We start from the raw sequence: 17,903 nt of genomic DNA, 5'->3' as shown, positions 1-17,903 counted from the left end.
TTAATCTGTTAACTCCATAGAATTGTGGGAAATAAAGGAAATATAAAATAAAATTAGAGTGATTATTCAGGTATGTTTTATACACATTTTTTCTCAAGTAATATTGATTTACCTCTATTAAGCCCATATACTTTATGGTGAGGAATGCATTCAAATGCAGCAGAAATAAAATTATAGGTTATCACAGTTACACCAAACATATTGAGAACATGGGAATTACCATACCTTCTAAGCAGTTTCTAAACTTTCTAAACACTTTCTAAACACAGTTTCCAAGCAGTTTTTAAACACTTTCTAAGCAGTTTCACAATGAGGAATTATATGGTTGTTAGACCATAACTATACAACAATATTTAAAATCAGCTGTCATAAAATGATAATTTACTGAAATAATAGTTTTTAAAATACCTGCTGTTGGGCGCCTGGGTGGCACAGTCGGTTAAGCGTCCGACTTCGGCCAGGTCACGATCTCGCGGTCCGTGGGTTCGAGCCCCGCGTCGGGCTCTGGGCTGATGGCTCAGAGCCTGGAGCCTGTTTCCGATCCTGTGTCTCCCTCTCTCTCTGCCCCTCCCCCATTCATGCTCTGTCTCTCTCTATCCCAAAAATAAATAAACGTTAAAAAAAAAAAATAAAATACCTGCTGATAAAATTCTTTAAAAAATGCTATACAACTGAAGGCAGAACTGTATTAATTAGCAATGGCTGCATAAAAAAACTTACCCCAGAACTTAAAGGTTTAAATTATAATAAGACATCTTATTTCATAACTCCTGGAGACAGGTATTCAGGAGCAGTTTAGCTGGGAAATTCTCTTTCAGGGTCTGTTACAAAGCTGTTGTTAAACTGTCAGACAGGAGGACAGTAAACATAATGAAGGCTAGAGGAGGTGCTTCCAAGATGGCTCACTAAAATGGCCACCGAGCTTGTGCTGGCTGTTGGTGAGACCTTCAGTTTTGTTCCATACAAATCTCCTCAGTATTGTTTTAGTGTCTTCACCACAGGGTGGTGGGCCCCCAGAATACAACCAAGATTGGGAACAAGGAGAAGCAGCAAAGCCTTTTATATCCCGGCTGTGAAGGCCACACGCTATCATTTCTGCCACAATCTATTTGCTTAGAGACATTTAGGCCAGCCCACATTCAAGCTGAGGGTAACAAGTGCCTACATTTTGAACAGATATGTGCTGAAGAACTTTTGGACATGCTTTAAAACAACCAGAAGAGGTAACCGAATCTTATTTCATCATCACTTTCAAAAATTAATTGATTCAAAATGCTTGGCACATAGTTTATGAATGAGAAATTGAAGGCAAAGAGATTTAACAATGACTGTAGAATTTCTCTGAGATTTTTGGCTCTCTAGGAAGTTTTAATTAGAGATAGCTTGAAACTCAAGTAGTTCCCAATGTCATATTAATTTGATAACTAAAATATAAGGATTTTATTGGGAAAGCATACCACATGTGTTTATATAAACAAGGACCAGCACTGCTGATTGCCAAAGTTAGCCAGTTGATTTGTCTTTATTTTAACTAAACATAGATTGTTATTATCAAATTGAAATGTAAATTCTTTTTTTTTTTTGAAAAGTAAATTATTTCTAACTTTAACATTAATCTTAAACATTTTTTTTTAGGTTTATTCATTTATTTTGAGAGAGGGAGGCAGAAAGAGAGAATCTCAGGCAGGCTTTTCCCTGACAATGCAGAGCCTGAAGCGGGACTCCAACTCATGATCCATGAGATCATGACCTGAGCTGAATTTGTACACTTAACTGACTGAGCCACCCAGGCACCCCAAGCTTAAACGGTTCTGATACACGTTTTTAATAAAATAAACTGAAGCATTAGTAGAGAAGTCAAGTCGTTAAAGACTGAGGCTTGGTCATAAATTTGCTAGGGGTTGAATCTAGGCTTCATACTTGCAAAGTATTTGGCCTTGGGGTAGCTTAATTTCTCTTTATCCTAGTTTACCTAGCTCTACCTAATGAGGATAAACACAGAACCTACTGCGTGGGGTTATTGTGAGGCCTCACAATCTTAGAAGAGTGTAGTTATGCAGCAAGTAATCAATCAATAAATTCAACCTATTATAATTATTAAGAACAATAAGTATCCTGGGGCGCCTTGTTGGCTCTGTCAGTTAAGCGTCCGACTTCGCTCAGGTCATGAGCTCACTGTTCGTGGGTTTGGGCCCCGCATTGGGCTTTGTGCTGATAGCTCAGAGCCTGGAGCCTGCTGCGGATTCCGTGTCTCCCTCTCTCTCTGCCTCTCTGCTCGTGCTCTGTCCCTCCCTCTCTCAAAAATGAATAAACATTAAAAAAAAAAAAAAAAAGAAAGAACAAAAAGTATCCTTAGAGTAAGGCTTTTTAAATTATTTTGATTTTAAGGTAGTGAAATAACCTCAAATGCATGCTTTTTTTCTTATAAAACAAAATATTCAGTTAAAGAGAACAAAGAAGAAGAAAATCAAATTTCCTCTTGAATTTTCATGGCCTCTACATTCAATTTTCCAATGTTTTTTTTTTTTTAATCATCAGAAATCCACTTAACTGACCTACATTGCAGAGATGATTTTGTTTATTATGAAGGAAATCACAGGTAATGGATTAGAAATCACACTCTTATGAATTCTTCGTGATTACCTCCATTGTTTTTTTTTTTTAATCCTAAGCAGATGAGCATCCCCATAAGACCTATTAGTAAGTATTCATTACACTTTATAAAAGGTGTTCCTATGGTGAACTGAGACCAGTAGCCTTAGGTTCACAGGTAAGAATGAGAGGCCTCTGGAGGGAACATATATTTTGCATTTCACAGCTGTGATTGTTTTCCCATTTTATTTATATCCACTGCTTTCTTCTCTCCTATGGGAGAATTAAACAGCAATTTTACTCACTGGGGCAATTAGCACATCACTCACTTCATTTTAAATGAAACATTAAACAGGACCCTTTAGCCATTGTAATAACTGTAACTAGCATCTATATCGTTCTTGATAAAGCCTTCCTGTTCTCTCTGGAATGCTATCTTTATTACTTTTTAATTTTCTTTGGAGGAACCAGAATCAAGTGTTCTATTATAAAGTCGCTGTAAGTCTTGTTTTTATCATCCACTCTTTTTCTTCAACCCAGTTGCCTGTGGATGATTGATAGAAAAACACAAAATGGTAGAACTTATTTTTAATCCTAATATTTTTTTTGATGAAGTATTAATCGATAATCCTTATGCACACAAGGTATATGTAATCTAGTATCCTAGTAATTTTATTTTAATTTTTGTGCTAGAAGAATGCACATAGGAAAAGTATATCTAGTGAGAAATGTTGTCTAGGGAGAATTATTGTCCTGGAATGTCCTAATCCTTACTATGCTCTTTGTGAGGAAGGGCGCTTAATAGTTGTAATGCTTTAGACAGTGGGTGAGGTATTGAAGTCATTACAGGGGGCAAGGAAATTAACATTAATTGCATATATTTCCATTATTAATTAGCACACTGTTTCTATTTTCTATCTTGCCCTAAGTGTGTCACTGTATATTTGTGTTATTACATTAAAATCTATGTACTAGGAAAATCAACTGAAGAATTTTAGGCCACTAAATTAAATGTCATTAATTCTTTTTTATTGTTTTCTATTTTAATTTCAGCATAGTTAAGATACAGTGTTGTGTCAGTTTCAGGCATACAAGATAGTGATTCAAAAATTCTCTACATTACTTAGTGCTTAGCGTCATAAGTGCACTCGTTAAACCCCATCACCTATTTCACCCATCCCCCTTCCCAACTCCCCTCTGGTAACTGTTCTCTATAGTTGAGTCTATATTTTGGTCTCTCTTTTTTTTCTTTGTTCATTTGTTTCTTAAATTCCACATATGAATCAAATTATATGGTATATGTTTTTCTCTGACTGAAGTAGTTTTCTTAGTATTATACTCTCTAGGTACATCCATATTGTTGCAAATGGCGAAATGTCATTATTTTTATGGCTGCATAATAGTCCATTGTGTATGGAATACACAGCTTCTTTATTCATCAGTCAAGGGACACTTCGTCTGTTTCTATAATTTGGCTACTGTAAATCATTCTGAATAAACAGAGGAGTGCATGTATCCCTTTGAATAAGTGTGTGTGTGTGTGTGTGTGTGTGTGTGTGTGTGTGGTTTTTTTTTTGTAAATACTCAGTAGTGGGGTTATTAGATTGTAAGGTAGTTCTATTTTTAACTTTTTGAGAAACATCATACTATTTTCCACAGTTAGATGCCAATTAGTTCTAATAATTTTGGTAGAACTCTGATATTTTTGCATATTGTTTATTGATCAAATCATTCATATTTTCTGTGGCAATAAAAAATGCCAAAAACTTAGTCTTATTCTGTTATTCTCAATAAAATTTTTCATTTGTATTTGAGTGGATGTTTACCTTAGTTTTTTCAAATATTTTTAAATACTCAACAATGGAAATAACTACCATTCTGTATATTTCAATATAAATAACTATAGCAGACTTTATAGCAGTCTTCTCCTCTCTGATGAATCAGTTTTGATTACTTTTAATTAGATCATCTTTTGAGATATTTCTTCAAAATAGCTTAGAAAGTAATTCTTACTGTTTTTCCCCATAGCTAATGAAAGTTTAACCTGCTTATAATTACTCGCTGCATTATATGTCCCACTTTCTGAATAATCATGTTATGTTTGCTTGAAATTATTCACTAGAGTATTTCTAAAAATAACCAAAGAAAATGTATTAGTTTCCTTCTCATTTTTTCAAAGCCTTAGATCTATGAATTGGACATACCGTCATTAAATTTTAATAAATGTAAACTTTGGCTAACTTCGTATAGTTGTCCCTCAAGTCATACACTTTCACGTAAAGAACACAGTCCTACACACAAACTAATCTTGATCAAAGTCACAGAAACTTGTTTGTATTAAATTTCAAACAGTAACACAAACATTCTGATTAAAGGTCCAGTTATTTACCATGACAATCTGCTTAGTTTTCAGGTGCCCAACAAAACACAGACTTAAAATATTTAGCACCTCTAAGTATCTCCTCTAAATTATAAAAGCCAAATTTTACTAAAAGTAGTGATCAGCTCAGTTTTTCCTTCTTAAAGTTTTCACTGTAGCCCTCCATGTTATAAACCCTAAAGTCTGGGGTTTTTTAATATGAAATTTAGTGTCAAATTGGTTTCCATACAACACCCAGTGCTCATCCCAACATGTGCCCCCCTCAATGCCCATCACCCACTTGCCCCTCCCTCCCACCTCCCATAAAGCCTTAGTTTATTCTCAGTTTTTAAGAGTCTCTTATGGTTTGCCTCCTTCCCTATCTGTAACTTTTTTTCCCCCTTCACCTCCCCCATGATCTTCTGTTAAGTTTCTCAGGATCCACATAAGAGTGAAAACATATGGTATCTGTCTTTCTCTGTATGACTTATTTCACTGAGCATAACACTCTCCAGTTCCATCCACATTGCTACAAAAAGCCATATTTCATTCTTTCTCATTGCCAAGTAGTATTCCTAAAGTCTGGGTTCTAAAGTTAGGCCTACATTAAATGAAAGAAGAAAGTATTTATTATTATAAAATGAGAACTTCAATATACTGGCTGTTGATAGATTAGAATTATTGAGTGGAACTGCCCTATTTGTAGTAGAGATTACAAAGTAGTATAATGAAGAAGCTGTCTTCATTTGTATGTTCAACTGCCAACAGCTTTCAAACCCCACTTCACTCTCTGCCTATCTGGGCCCACTTCTAGGAAAGTGAAAAGATAGACTCAGTGTTCCCTCTTTTGGCTCTGGAAGGGAGTTCAAACCATATAATCCCTGGAGAAGGAACCCTCCCTTCAAGCAGACTCCCTAACCATTTGACCCACTTTGCTCTCTTAAACTATTCTTAGACAAGTTTGGGTGTCTGCCCTGCCCTTCATAGAAAACCTCATGATGTGAGCGATAAAAATTAATGTCATTCGTAGTGCATGTGTGGCATCATTACTGTTAATATTTAAATCAAATTTTGGGTAGGTTTTGATTCCACCCTTGAAGGACAAGCATAAAACAGTTAGCAAGTAAAAGGGCTGCTTTATCACATTTCTATATATCTGTGCCAGGGTTAGAAAAAAATCAGTAGACTCTCACAAGCATCACAAATTCAGATTTCTAGGGACACAAAGTTTTAGTAAACAAGTGAAATACATTAGAGGAAATCTGGTCATCTAAGAAACATCTGTGCACCTCCACTAAATTCCCATCATTCATGTATGGCCTTTAAAGTTAGATTTTATAATTTTCTCTCTAACTGATAAAAGCTGACAGAAAGGAAAGGAATATAAGACAAAAACACAGTATCATCAACTGGACTTAACTGACATTTGTATAACACTCCACTCAGTTCTAACAGAATAAACATATTTTAAAAAAAAGTTTTTTATTAGTTTTCTTTATTTTTGAGAGGCAGAGATAGAGGGTGTGTCGGGGAAGGGCAGAGAGAGCGGGAGACACAGAATCCGAAGCAGGCTGCAGGCTCTGAGCTGTCAGCACAGAGTCCAATGCGGGGCCCGAACTCACAAACCATGAGATCATGACCTGAGCCAAAGTCAGATGCTCAACCAACTGAGCGACCCAGGCGCCCCAGAATAAACATATTTTTAAGAATGCCCATGGAAATCTGAAAAACATAGACTGTATACTAGAATATAAAGAAGTCTTAATATATATATATATTTTTAATTTACATCATACAGAGTGTTTTTTTCTGAGCACAAAAAGATTAAGTTGAAAATAAATAAATTATCAACATCCACGGATATCTCATGGATCAAAGAAGAAATCAGAAGGGAAGTTAGAAAATAAAATAACAAAACCTCAAAATTTACATGAAGTAGTCAAAGAGGGGGCTCAAGGGAAAAGTATAGATTTAAAGTTTCATGTTAAAAAAGAATAAACTACATGATAAATGAACGTATTTTAATAAGCTACAAAACAAATGACAATGAATGAAACTTAAAGTAAGCAGAAGTAAAGAAATGAAAGATAAATGCAACTGAAAGCTGAAAATTACTAGAAAATATAGTGAAACCAGAATTTGTCTTTTTGAGATGAATAATTTGGATAAAATGAATATATATCTTGAATGACTCAAATTACTAAAACCAACTGGAATAGTTCAATTGTCCATTGAAAAAATACATATAAATGAAACATCTTTTCACAAAGAAAATTGTCCCAGCTGGTTTCTTTGGTGGATGCTTCCAAACACTTAAGGAAGAGATAAGACCAAAAAATAATCCTTAGGAATATATATCTAAAAATCCATATTTAACAGAATTTTAGTTCATCAAATCTACATTAGATACAATGGGTAATATACATTAAATAATATGTATTTATCCAATGATCGTTCAATAGGAAAAAAATCAGCAAATGTATTCTATCATATTAAAAATAAAAATAGGGACACCTACGTGGCTCAGTCAGTTTAGTGTCCTTTCTTGGTTTCTGCTCAGGTCATGATCGCATGGTTCATGAGTTCAAGCCCCATGTAGGGCAGTGCAGAGCCTGCTTGGGATTCTTTATCATTCCCTCTTTCTCAGCCCTCCCCTGCTTATGCAGGTACTCTCTCTCTCTCTCTCTCTCTCAAAATGAATTAATAAACCTTAAAAAACAATAAAAATAAAAACCATGTAATCAGTTCAGATGCAGAAAAAAACAACATTTGACACAATTCAACATGCCTTAATAATTAACTCTCAGGAAACAGAAAAAAAAAGGTGGTGGTGGAGGGAACCTCGTCAAACTGGTAAAGGGAATTTACTAACAATCTAAAGTTTAGGGGCGCCTGGGTGGCGCAGTCGGTTAAGTGTCCGACTTCAGCCAGGTCACGATCTCGCGGTCCGTGAGTTCGAGCCCCGCGTCGGCTCTGGGCTGATGGCTCAGAGCCTGGAGCCTGTTTCCGATTCTGTGTCTCCCTCTCTCTCTGCCCCTCCCCCGTTCATGCTCTGTCTCTCTCTGTCCCAAAAAAATAAAGTTTAATTTGTACTTCATTACAATACACTGAATATTTTCCCTTGACCCAGTCTGGATATCTAACCTCCCCCTTCTCTTCAGCATTGTACTTGAGTTCCTTGCCATTGCAGTAAAATAAGAGAAAGAAATACCTTTCACACATAGGTGAAAGGAAGCAGTGAAACTACATTTGATTACAAACATCATAGCTGTGTGTATAGAAAGTCCTAAACAATCTATAAATAAGCTTCTAGATCTTGTGAGTTAGTAATGTCACAGGTTAGAATGCTAGTGTACATGTTGGAGAACGTATATACGTAATTTCAAGATGACTTATATGAAGCTATATTAATCAGTAGAGTGAAATAAGTCTATACCTACAGGTCAGTGAAGTAGAAAAAAAAGAGTCTAATAAATAAATAAAACATATGTTACCTATTGAGTTTGGACCAAAGTGACAAGGTAATTTAACGGTAAAACGATAACTATTTCAACAAATTGTGCTGAAATAGCCAGATATCCACGTGAAAAACAAAAACAAAAACGAAAACATCAGTTTGAACCCTCACCTTGCAACCTGTATAAATTAACTTGCAATGTGTCATAAAACTAAATATAAAAGATAAAATTATAGATTCTTAATGAAAAAAAACTCAAGTTAGTCAAAAAAAATTTTAAATAGAAACCAAAAAGTATAAACCTATAAAAAAAATTGACAAAATAGTTTTTTTCAAAATTAAAAATTTCTGTTCCTCAAAAGTTATTTTAAAAGAATGTAAAGGTAAAGGAAATGTAAAGGTAAGCAATACACTTTTATAAAATGTTCGCAAAACACGTGTGACAAATGACTTGTAATGACAGTCAATGAAAACTACGTATATTTAATAATAAAGTTAAGTACATGAACCTGTAAACATAAAGGGAAAGTTTTTCATAGACACTTCAAAAGAAAAGCTATATGAGTAGCTAATAAGAAAGGATGCATAACATCACTAGTCGTCATTAATCGACCTGATTAAAACCATAATTAGATATTACTAATTACCCAATAGAATAGCTAGAATTAAAAAAACGACAAAAACAAGAATTGGCAACTTGTGGAGAAATGGAATTCTTATGATGGTTGTTGAGAATGTATAATGATACATCTGCTTTGGAAAAGAGTTTCATAGCTTAATATGAAGTTAAATCTGTATGTACCATATGACCCAGCTATTGCATTGGTAGGTATTTTATCAAAAGAAATGAAAGCATATGTCCACAGAGAAACTTGTACATAAATGCTCATAGCAGCTCTACTGTAGTATTCTCAAACTGAAAACAACCCAAAAGTCCACCAACAGGTAAATGGATAAATGCAGTCCAGTGTATACACACTTGCATGGATACACATACGGCATGTGGCTCAGCAGTAAAAAAGAAATGAACTATTGGTACATGCAGTGATGTCTATAACTCTCAAAATAAGTATAAAGTGAATTGAAAGTATGAAGAAGCAAAACAGAAAAGAGCTCCTGCCACGGGCACATGCAAACAATGTAAGAAATACAAGACGTAACTCGGCATATCCGCTCTCCAAGATTTTATTTATCATCCTCATGCTTTAATCAGACAAAATATCACTTGAGCTGACCAACAGGTAATGTTCTATTTAATTTTAACGTCACTACAGAATTGCCTTAAATTTTAATTAATTTTGATAGGTATTCGTAGATCCTAAAGCAGATATACTACTACTCTCTAAATTAATTAAAGGGAGTTTATTTCCACTGCCAAAGTATTGTTCAATCGACAAGAAACACAACATCAGTTCTACCTTTATTAAACTATGTCTTTAGTGTGTCAACTATAGGCAGGTAATAAAGTTTGCTTTTTACTATACTTTGTCCAATTTTTGGTACTTTTGGAATATGTAGCATTCTGAGCATCAAGGAATATATTGACAATCCTATCATGTGATACAGATATTCCTAATATTCTCCCGTCCAGTTATATGCAGAACTCCACTTATGGGTTGTTATTTCCCACCTTGTGGCCATCATATGTTTTTGTACTTACACCCATTTATGCCAGTCCTTCCAAGGAAGCCCTCCTTTATTATTTATGGCACCAGCACATCTTTATTTTAGTATTTGTTATATAAATCAAAATGGTATTTCACATTGATGCTATAATTTAGTTAGCTGAGTTACTTTTATTAATGCCCAAAGTAGTGAGATTGTATTTGAAATTATTTGTTGACTACACGTTGTCAATACACACACATATATATGCGGATGGATAGTAGTTGAGATTAAGTAACTGCAAAATAAGGAATACTCAATCTAAAGCATATTTATAAGTAAGTTTTATTTATTGTTTTGAAAAACAGAAGGTGCAAATTAATTTAGAATGGAAAGAGAAGTAAAAAGTAGTGAAAATTGGGGGGGGGGATAAGGGTTTAACACTAGACAATATAGAAGGCAAAATTTCCTGAATTTAATCCCTGTACTCTGATATCATCTATAAATCTAGCAGATGAATACCCTACTTTAATTGGGGCACCCGGGTGGCTCGGTCAGTTAAATATCTGACTCTTGGTTTTGGCTCAGGTCATGATCTCAAGGTTCAGGAGTTTGAGCCCCTTATCGGGCTCTCTATGCTGACAGTGGGGAACCTGCTTGGAATTTCTCTCTCTCTCTCTCTCTCTCTCTCTCTCTCTCTCTCCCCTCCCTTTTCTGCTCCCCAAAATAAATAAATACACTTAAAAAATACCCTACTTTAGTTAATCCACATTGAATGATGGATACCATGTGGATACACTGTGCTAAGCTCTTTTATGTAATAAAATTATGAAACCCTTAGGTTTCATATATATATATATATATATATATATATATATGTACAAATATATATATATATATATATATTTCCTTTACAGAGAAAACAATTCAAATTACAAATTATAACTCACCATAAGAAGATAGTGCTTTTCAAAAGTTCTATAGTACTTAATCACGTATAGTAAAAATAGATGAGAATCAATTATAGTAGTTAATTCATATCATTATTAGAGAATTACAGAAAACTGCTTACATAATTTAAAATCAGAAAGACAGGGGCACCTGGGTGGCTCAGTCGGTTAAGCATCCAACTTCAGCTGAGGTCATGATCTCCTGGTTTGTGAGTTTGAGCCCTGCATGGGGCTGTATGCTGACAACTCAGAGCCTGGAGCCTGCTTCAGATTCTGTGCTTCCCTCTCTCTCTGCCTCTCCCCTGCTTGTACTCTGTCTCTCTCAAAAATAAATTCACATTAAAAATATTTAAAGCAAAATTACAAGATAAATAGTTGCCAATAATGTCTTTGGTGTACTGATACTGAAAATATCTCTGTGTGTTTCAGTGTACAAGAAAGGAATTAAATAATTAGTCGTGAAACCAGGGCTTTAAGATCTCTCTATACTGAGCCAACGTATATGGATTATTTCATAAAGAACTTAACTGATGAGGATAGAGCAAACTATGGGCAGGTGAGCTCCTGCCTCTGAAAATGTCCCCCTTTGGGGCGCCTGGGTGGCTCAGTCGGTTAAGCGGCCGACTTCGGCTCAGGTCACGATCTCACACTCCGTGAGTTCGAGCCCCGCGTCGGGCTCTGTGCTGACCGCTCAGAGCCTGGAGCCTGTTTCAGATTCTGTGTCTCCCTCTCTCTGACCCTCCCCCATTCATGCTCTGTCTCAAAAATAAATAAACGTTAAAAAAAAATTTAAAAAAAAAAAAAAAAAAAAAAAAAAAAAGAAAATGTCCCCCTTTAGTTCCGTCCTACTGTCATGTCCATCATTAGTTAATGCAACAATCCTTCTCATCGCCAACAAGCAAACACAAAAATACCTTTCCCTAGGGTTGCCTGTTGCATGCTCCAAAGAATGCAAGGTGCTTATGAGACCAGGTGTGCACAACAGGAAGGAGTTAAGATAAAGCCGTCAGAATGATAACAATCGTGCCTTGATGAGTTCTTGTTATTTTAAGACACACCTGCTCCAAGTCAGCAGGATTTCTGAGGAAAATCAGAAATGTGTTGGATGTGTCCCAAGGCACATAAAAGATTGAATTCAATTCTGTCGAGCTGATGTTTAGAAATTTACAGCAGTGCTGACTGGGCTAAATGGCTTTCTTGCAGAATTCCAGAAGACACAGTGCTGTATTTGTCAGAGAAAATTACATAGCAGATCCCTTGTGAAAAATGTATAACCTCCTCCCTCACCTTTCCTTCCTCTTTCCTTGAGTAGGTGTGCCAGATTTGACCAACGTAGAAACGTGATAGGAAGTACACCATTATTTATAAAAAAAAAAAAAAAAGACTCACAGTATCAAGGTTGATTGATGATTGCCACAGTGATTGGTATTATATACCATAGAGACTAATCTAATTCTGTAAGTAAAGATATAAAATATGTGTGCATTTATATGTACATACACATATTTATATGCATTCACACACACAAAACTCACTGGATAAGAGAGTTAGATATACAGGTGCACTTTGTTTCATTCTGCTTGCAGATATTGTGTTTTTTATCCATTGAAGGTTTGTGGTGACCCTGCACCAAGCTATTCTACTGGTGCCATTTTTCCAACAGCATTTTTTCCCTTTGTGTCTCCGTTTCACATTTCAGTAATTCTTGCAGTATTTCAAACTTTTCATTTTTATTATATTTGTTTCAGTGATCTGTGATCTGTAAATACAACTTGCTGAAACTCAGATGATGGTTAGCATTTTTCAGCATTAAAGTATTTTTAATTAAGTTATATACATTGTTTCTTTAGACAAATAGACTTGAATATAGTGTAAACATAACTTCTATATGCACTAAGAAACCAAAATATTAGTTTGACTCACTATATTGTGATATTTGCTTCATTGCAGTGATCTGGAATGAACCGAGAACATCTCTGAGGTATGCCTGTGCATAAATATATAATCATTATTGTCGCCTTGTTCTTTGTACTTCCCACTATTTTCTTATTTTGTTCAAAGAAGGCCCACTGGTTTTATAATCAGAAGAAAAGGCAATAAATGTTTATTTCTATTTGTTGGGGAAATGTAGTATATAAAAATATAGAAACTAGAACAGTCCAAATGTATTTGGGAAATTCAAATAACATAATTCGTTGCCTATTGCGGTTTACTAAAATTTAAATGTGTGCTCCAATATCCCATATTTTGAATTACGATGTTCATGGAGAAGTATTGACATGATAATCATACGTCAGAGGCAACCATAAAATGGAATTTTATCTAATATCCTGACAGAAAAAATGTATGCATATCATGTGTCATTTCAAAGAACATTATAATGCTATTTTAGGAAATATATTTAACTCAACATGAATACATGAAGAAATGATATCAAATAGAACAAAAGGCAAAAACTTGAGAAAAAGATCAAACCCATGAGGAAGGTTTGAACAATAAAATATATGCCTTTAGTTCCTGTCTATTTTCTTTGTATGAGATGAAAATTCACACTGACATTTTCAGCAAAGATCACAAAGAGAAGGAAATGGAATCAATTACATGCTATAAAATGGCTATAAAATTAAAACAACAGCGACACAACTAAGTTGGTCTGTGGCCTAAGGGAAGCTCAGCTACTCTATCAGCAGGGCTTTAGGGAAACAATCATTTCCCCTTGGGCACACATACTTTAGATCAACTATTTTGTGTGATAAATATTATCTAAAAATACACTCATAATAAGTACAAAATAAAGGTGTGAAGAGATATTTCTTATGTTACTTAAAATAGATTGATGGGCAGGGTGGCGGGGGTGGGGGGGGAACTCAGCATATACTTTAGTTTCAGAAGCTCCCTTAACAAAGGGCAGGCAAGAAAGGGTCAGAAACCACAGGTTTTGGTGTTTTGTTGTTATTGTTGTCTTCAATTTTTAAAATAGAAATGGGAGTAGGACCTACTTATTAAGTTGTTCTAGAAATTAAATGAGATAATAAGCTTAGCTCAGAATCTGGCATACTAAGCAGTAAAATATATTGGTTATTTTTATTATTTATAAAATGATGAATTGTTATTTGTTCGTAAAACCATCCCAAAATATTATTTCTTTCAGTGATTCTCTCAAGATGTCTTGTTGGGCACTGTGTTCACAGGGATACTCATGAAATGATTAGATTAAATGTACCAATACTGTATGGTTACTAACTATATAAACACAGGCTTCCCCAAGGAAGTACCTACATCATGATCAGATTTAAACCTACTTCTGAAAAATGAGAAGCCCAATGCACCATGAGGGTGAATAGAAAGCCACATCTTTGTCTACAGTCGGTGACATGATGGGCCAAAGGAAACCCCCCTGGCAGGAACTAGTGTAAAAAAAGCAGGTCAGGGGGCGCCTGGGTGGCGCAGTCGGTTAAGCGTCCGACTTCAGCCAGGTCACGATCTCACGGTCCGTGAGTTCGAGCCCCGCGTCGGGCTCTGGGCTGATGGCTCGGAGCCTGGAGCCTGTTTCCGATTATGTGTCTCCCTCTCTCTGCCCCTCCCCCGTTCATGCTCTGTCTCTGTCCCATAAATAAATAAAAACGTTGAAAAAAAAAAATTAAAAAAAAAAAAAAAAAGCAGGTCAGAAGATAACATATATGAATGGACATCTAGTCTGTTATTCTGTGCAGAAAACATAGTCATATTCCTTAAGCCCAGAAAAAAATGAATCAATTATACTAAATGTTTCAGATAAAATAATATAATATGATGCAATGTATAATAATATATAATATAATATACTATAATATAATATAATATATAATATACAATATCTATATTTGAATCAGCCTCCAAACACCTCAAAACTCTAAAAGTGATTATGGAAAAAATTTACTCTTCAGATTCTGAAACACATATAAAGATTAAAGGAAAATAAAGAGTGTGTGTACTGACTGATAAAAAGTAAAAAAGAGTAATAAAGAGTAAAAGTGCAAAGTATGGTCCTCAGACTCCAGGGGGTAAGAAAACAATGTACTGTGATGAAGAAAGTGTTAACAATGTATATGTGTTTGAAAAAAAAAAAAAAAATGGGAGTGCCTGGGTGGCTCAGTCAGTTAAGCATGTGACTTTTGTATTCAGCTCAGGTCATGATCTCATAATTTGTAAATTCTAGTCCCACATCGAGCTTTGTGTTGACAGCACAGAACCTGCTTAGAATTCTCTGCCTCGCTCTTTCTTTGCCTCTCTCTCGCTCACTCTCTCTTTCTCTCAAAAATAAATAAATAAACATTGAAAAAAAAAAAGCTTTAATAATACTCTGAATTTTGGCAATAACATGACAGCTAGCATATGTGAGTTAACCTAAGGGAAGGGTGAATTATGAGTAGGATGCTTTTTCCTTTTAGCATTGAGAATCATGGGTATTTTAAATTTACACTAAAAGATACCACCACCGCCCTTAAAACAAAAACAAAAACAAAAACAAAAACAAAAACAAAAACAAAAACGACCATGGAAAAGAGACTTGAAAACAATCATTCTAAAGAAATTTGGGTTCAAATGTAATTCCACTTATATACACATAAGTGAAAAAATAGGAATAAATAGAGTTGACACTTATGATACACCTGTTATAAACCTACCATATACCAAATCATGAGGCAAGTGATAACCTAATCAGACCCAATAGGAAATAGGCTAAAATTTTCAATACTAAGACATCTTTTATAAATATGGATTTTCTGTAATATGATAAAAATGTAACTTTTCCTGAGTATATTATTCTGAAAATTTCACTGATTTCAGTAAGAGTAAAGTATTATTTTTCATCAGAATTTCAACTAAAAAAGTTCTGCATGTATGTTTTATATTCTAGTTAATACATAGATAAAAACAATTTTTACAAATAAACATACACTCATCACGCTGAAACAACAATATTTTACTGACTCGGATGTGTAATCACAAAACTGGGAGAGCACTGGTGCGCATGCTGGAGTGAATGACCAGCTCTGCGTGGAAATCCATGTCGTGGAGGAGGACGGTTTACAACCTGGCACATGAAGAACTGAGAGTGTTGCTTTGGTGTAGGGTGAACTATCCGACTGAGAACATGATGTGCAGAAGCAAAAACCTACTTTGTGTAGATAGAGATAGGAGATGCTTAGGCAGGCATGACCATAACAGATTGCATGAAAGACCATATATACATTGTTCTTTGTTATTTTTTAAATATTCATTTATTTATTTTGAGAGAGAGAGAGAGAAATAGCATGAGTGGGAGAGGGGCACAGAGAGAGAGAGAGAGAGAGAGAGAGAGAGAGAGAATCCCAAGCAGGCTTTGCCCTGTCATCGCAGATCTCTAAGCGGGGCCCCATCTCACAAACTGTGAGATCATGACCTGAACCAAGATCAAGATTCCAGTGCTCAACCCACTGAGCCACCTGGGTGTCCCATCCTGTTTTTATTTTATGATCATTTGTCATTCTGTCCCCCAAAAGCGGCTCAAACAGAACAATTAAGATGGAATCAAAAACTTTAAAGGTAGAAAAGTTCAAATGTTCATTGAAGAAGTTTTCAAACATTTGGGCTTTTGTCTTAAAGACTTTAATGAGATATAATCTACGCACAACACAATCCACATGTTTAAAGTGTACAGTTTAATGGGTTTTAGTATTTCTGCACATATGTGCCACCATCAGCAGGGTCAATGTTTTCTAAAGTTTAATTAATCAATTAATTAATTTATTTATTAATTTATTTATTTTTAAGTAACTTCTACTGCCCACATGGGGCTTGATCTCAGAGTCCAACCAACTGAGCCATCCAGGCACCCCTGTCGCAGTCAGTTTTAGAATATTTTCACCCCCAATTGTTTTCAGTAGAAATATTTCTTTAGAAAAAGTGACGCCCAATATGTCAATGGGCAAGAGAGACTTTTGGTTCCTGTTCTCAAGTAAGGAGCTTGGAAGTCACCACTCTGTCCTGACAAGTAAGGGCTGAACAGACCGAAAAAGCAACAACTCTTCCAGGATGTTTAAGAGATGGCATTTTTAACTGTTGACCTCAAGGTTGGAGAGATTGGCAAGTGAACACAGGAAAACTTAACTGAGCAGAGACTCTAGAGCAGAAACAGCCTAGGGAATCGGGCCCAAGGAAAGAAAACCTGTTATAACAGATTAATTTCTGGAGGCTCCATGTAGACAACTTTGAGAGTTAAGAACTCCAGGGGTATGCAGTAATAGGGGATTCCCACAATACTGCAAAATATATCTCAAGAAACTCCACTAGGTTCCCACAGTAAATATTGGAGAAACATCCCCTCATGGTTCTAGCAGACAGAGAGGGGACAGGAACCATTTTGAAATAAGCTAGAGCACTCTTGTTTTCAACAAGAGAAACTAGGAGAAACTAGTTAACCAGAGTCTAAACTTTGGGGAGTATTGTCAGGGCCTGACTGACCGCCCGGGGGGGGCGGGAAGGGAAATGTCAAACTCTACCCACCTCTGGCTATCCTGTCCCACCTAAAGGAAAAGAAAAAAAAAATCCCTGAGAAACACTTGTGAAGTTCACAGTCCAGAGGTACAGGCTCACTAAAAAAATGAGACCTAATCACAGAAATACAGATGCTTTCACTCCACCCACACCTCACCACTATATCCCCAAAGGCCTATTTATAACATTTACTTTTACCCAGTACATCATGTTTGGCTATCAAGAAAAAAATTACGGGGTATAGTAAAGAACGAGAAACACAATTTGAAGAGATAGAAATCATCAAAAGCAGACATGGCAGGGATATCGGAATTATCAGACAAGGATTTTATTTTTTTTTTTGTTAAGTTTTAATGTTTATTTGAGACAGAGAGAGAGAGAGAGAGAGAGAGAGAGAGAGGCACAGAAAGAGGGAGACAAA

The sequence above is a fragment of the Puma concolor genome, chromosome B1, assembly GCF_028749965.1.
Source record: "Puma concolor isolate L17-30 chromosome B1, mPumCon1.1.hap2, whole genome shotgun sequence".
Lineage (NCBI taxonomy): Eukaryota > Metazoa > Chordata > Mammalia > Carnivora > Felidae > Puma > Puma concolor.
This window is presented reverse-complemented; position numbering follows the sequence as displayed.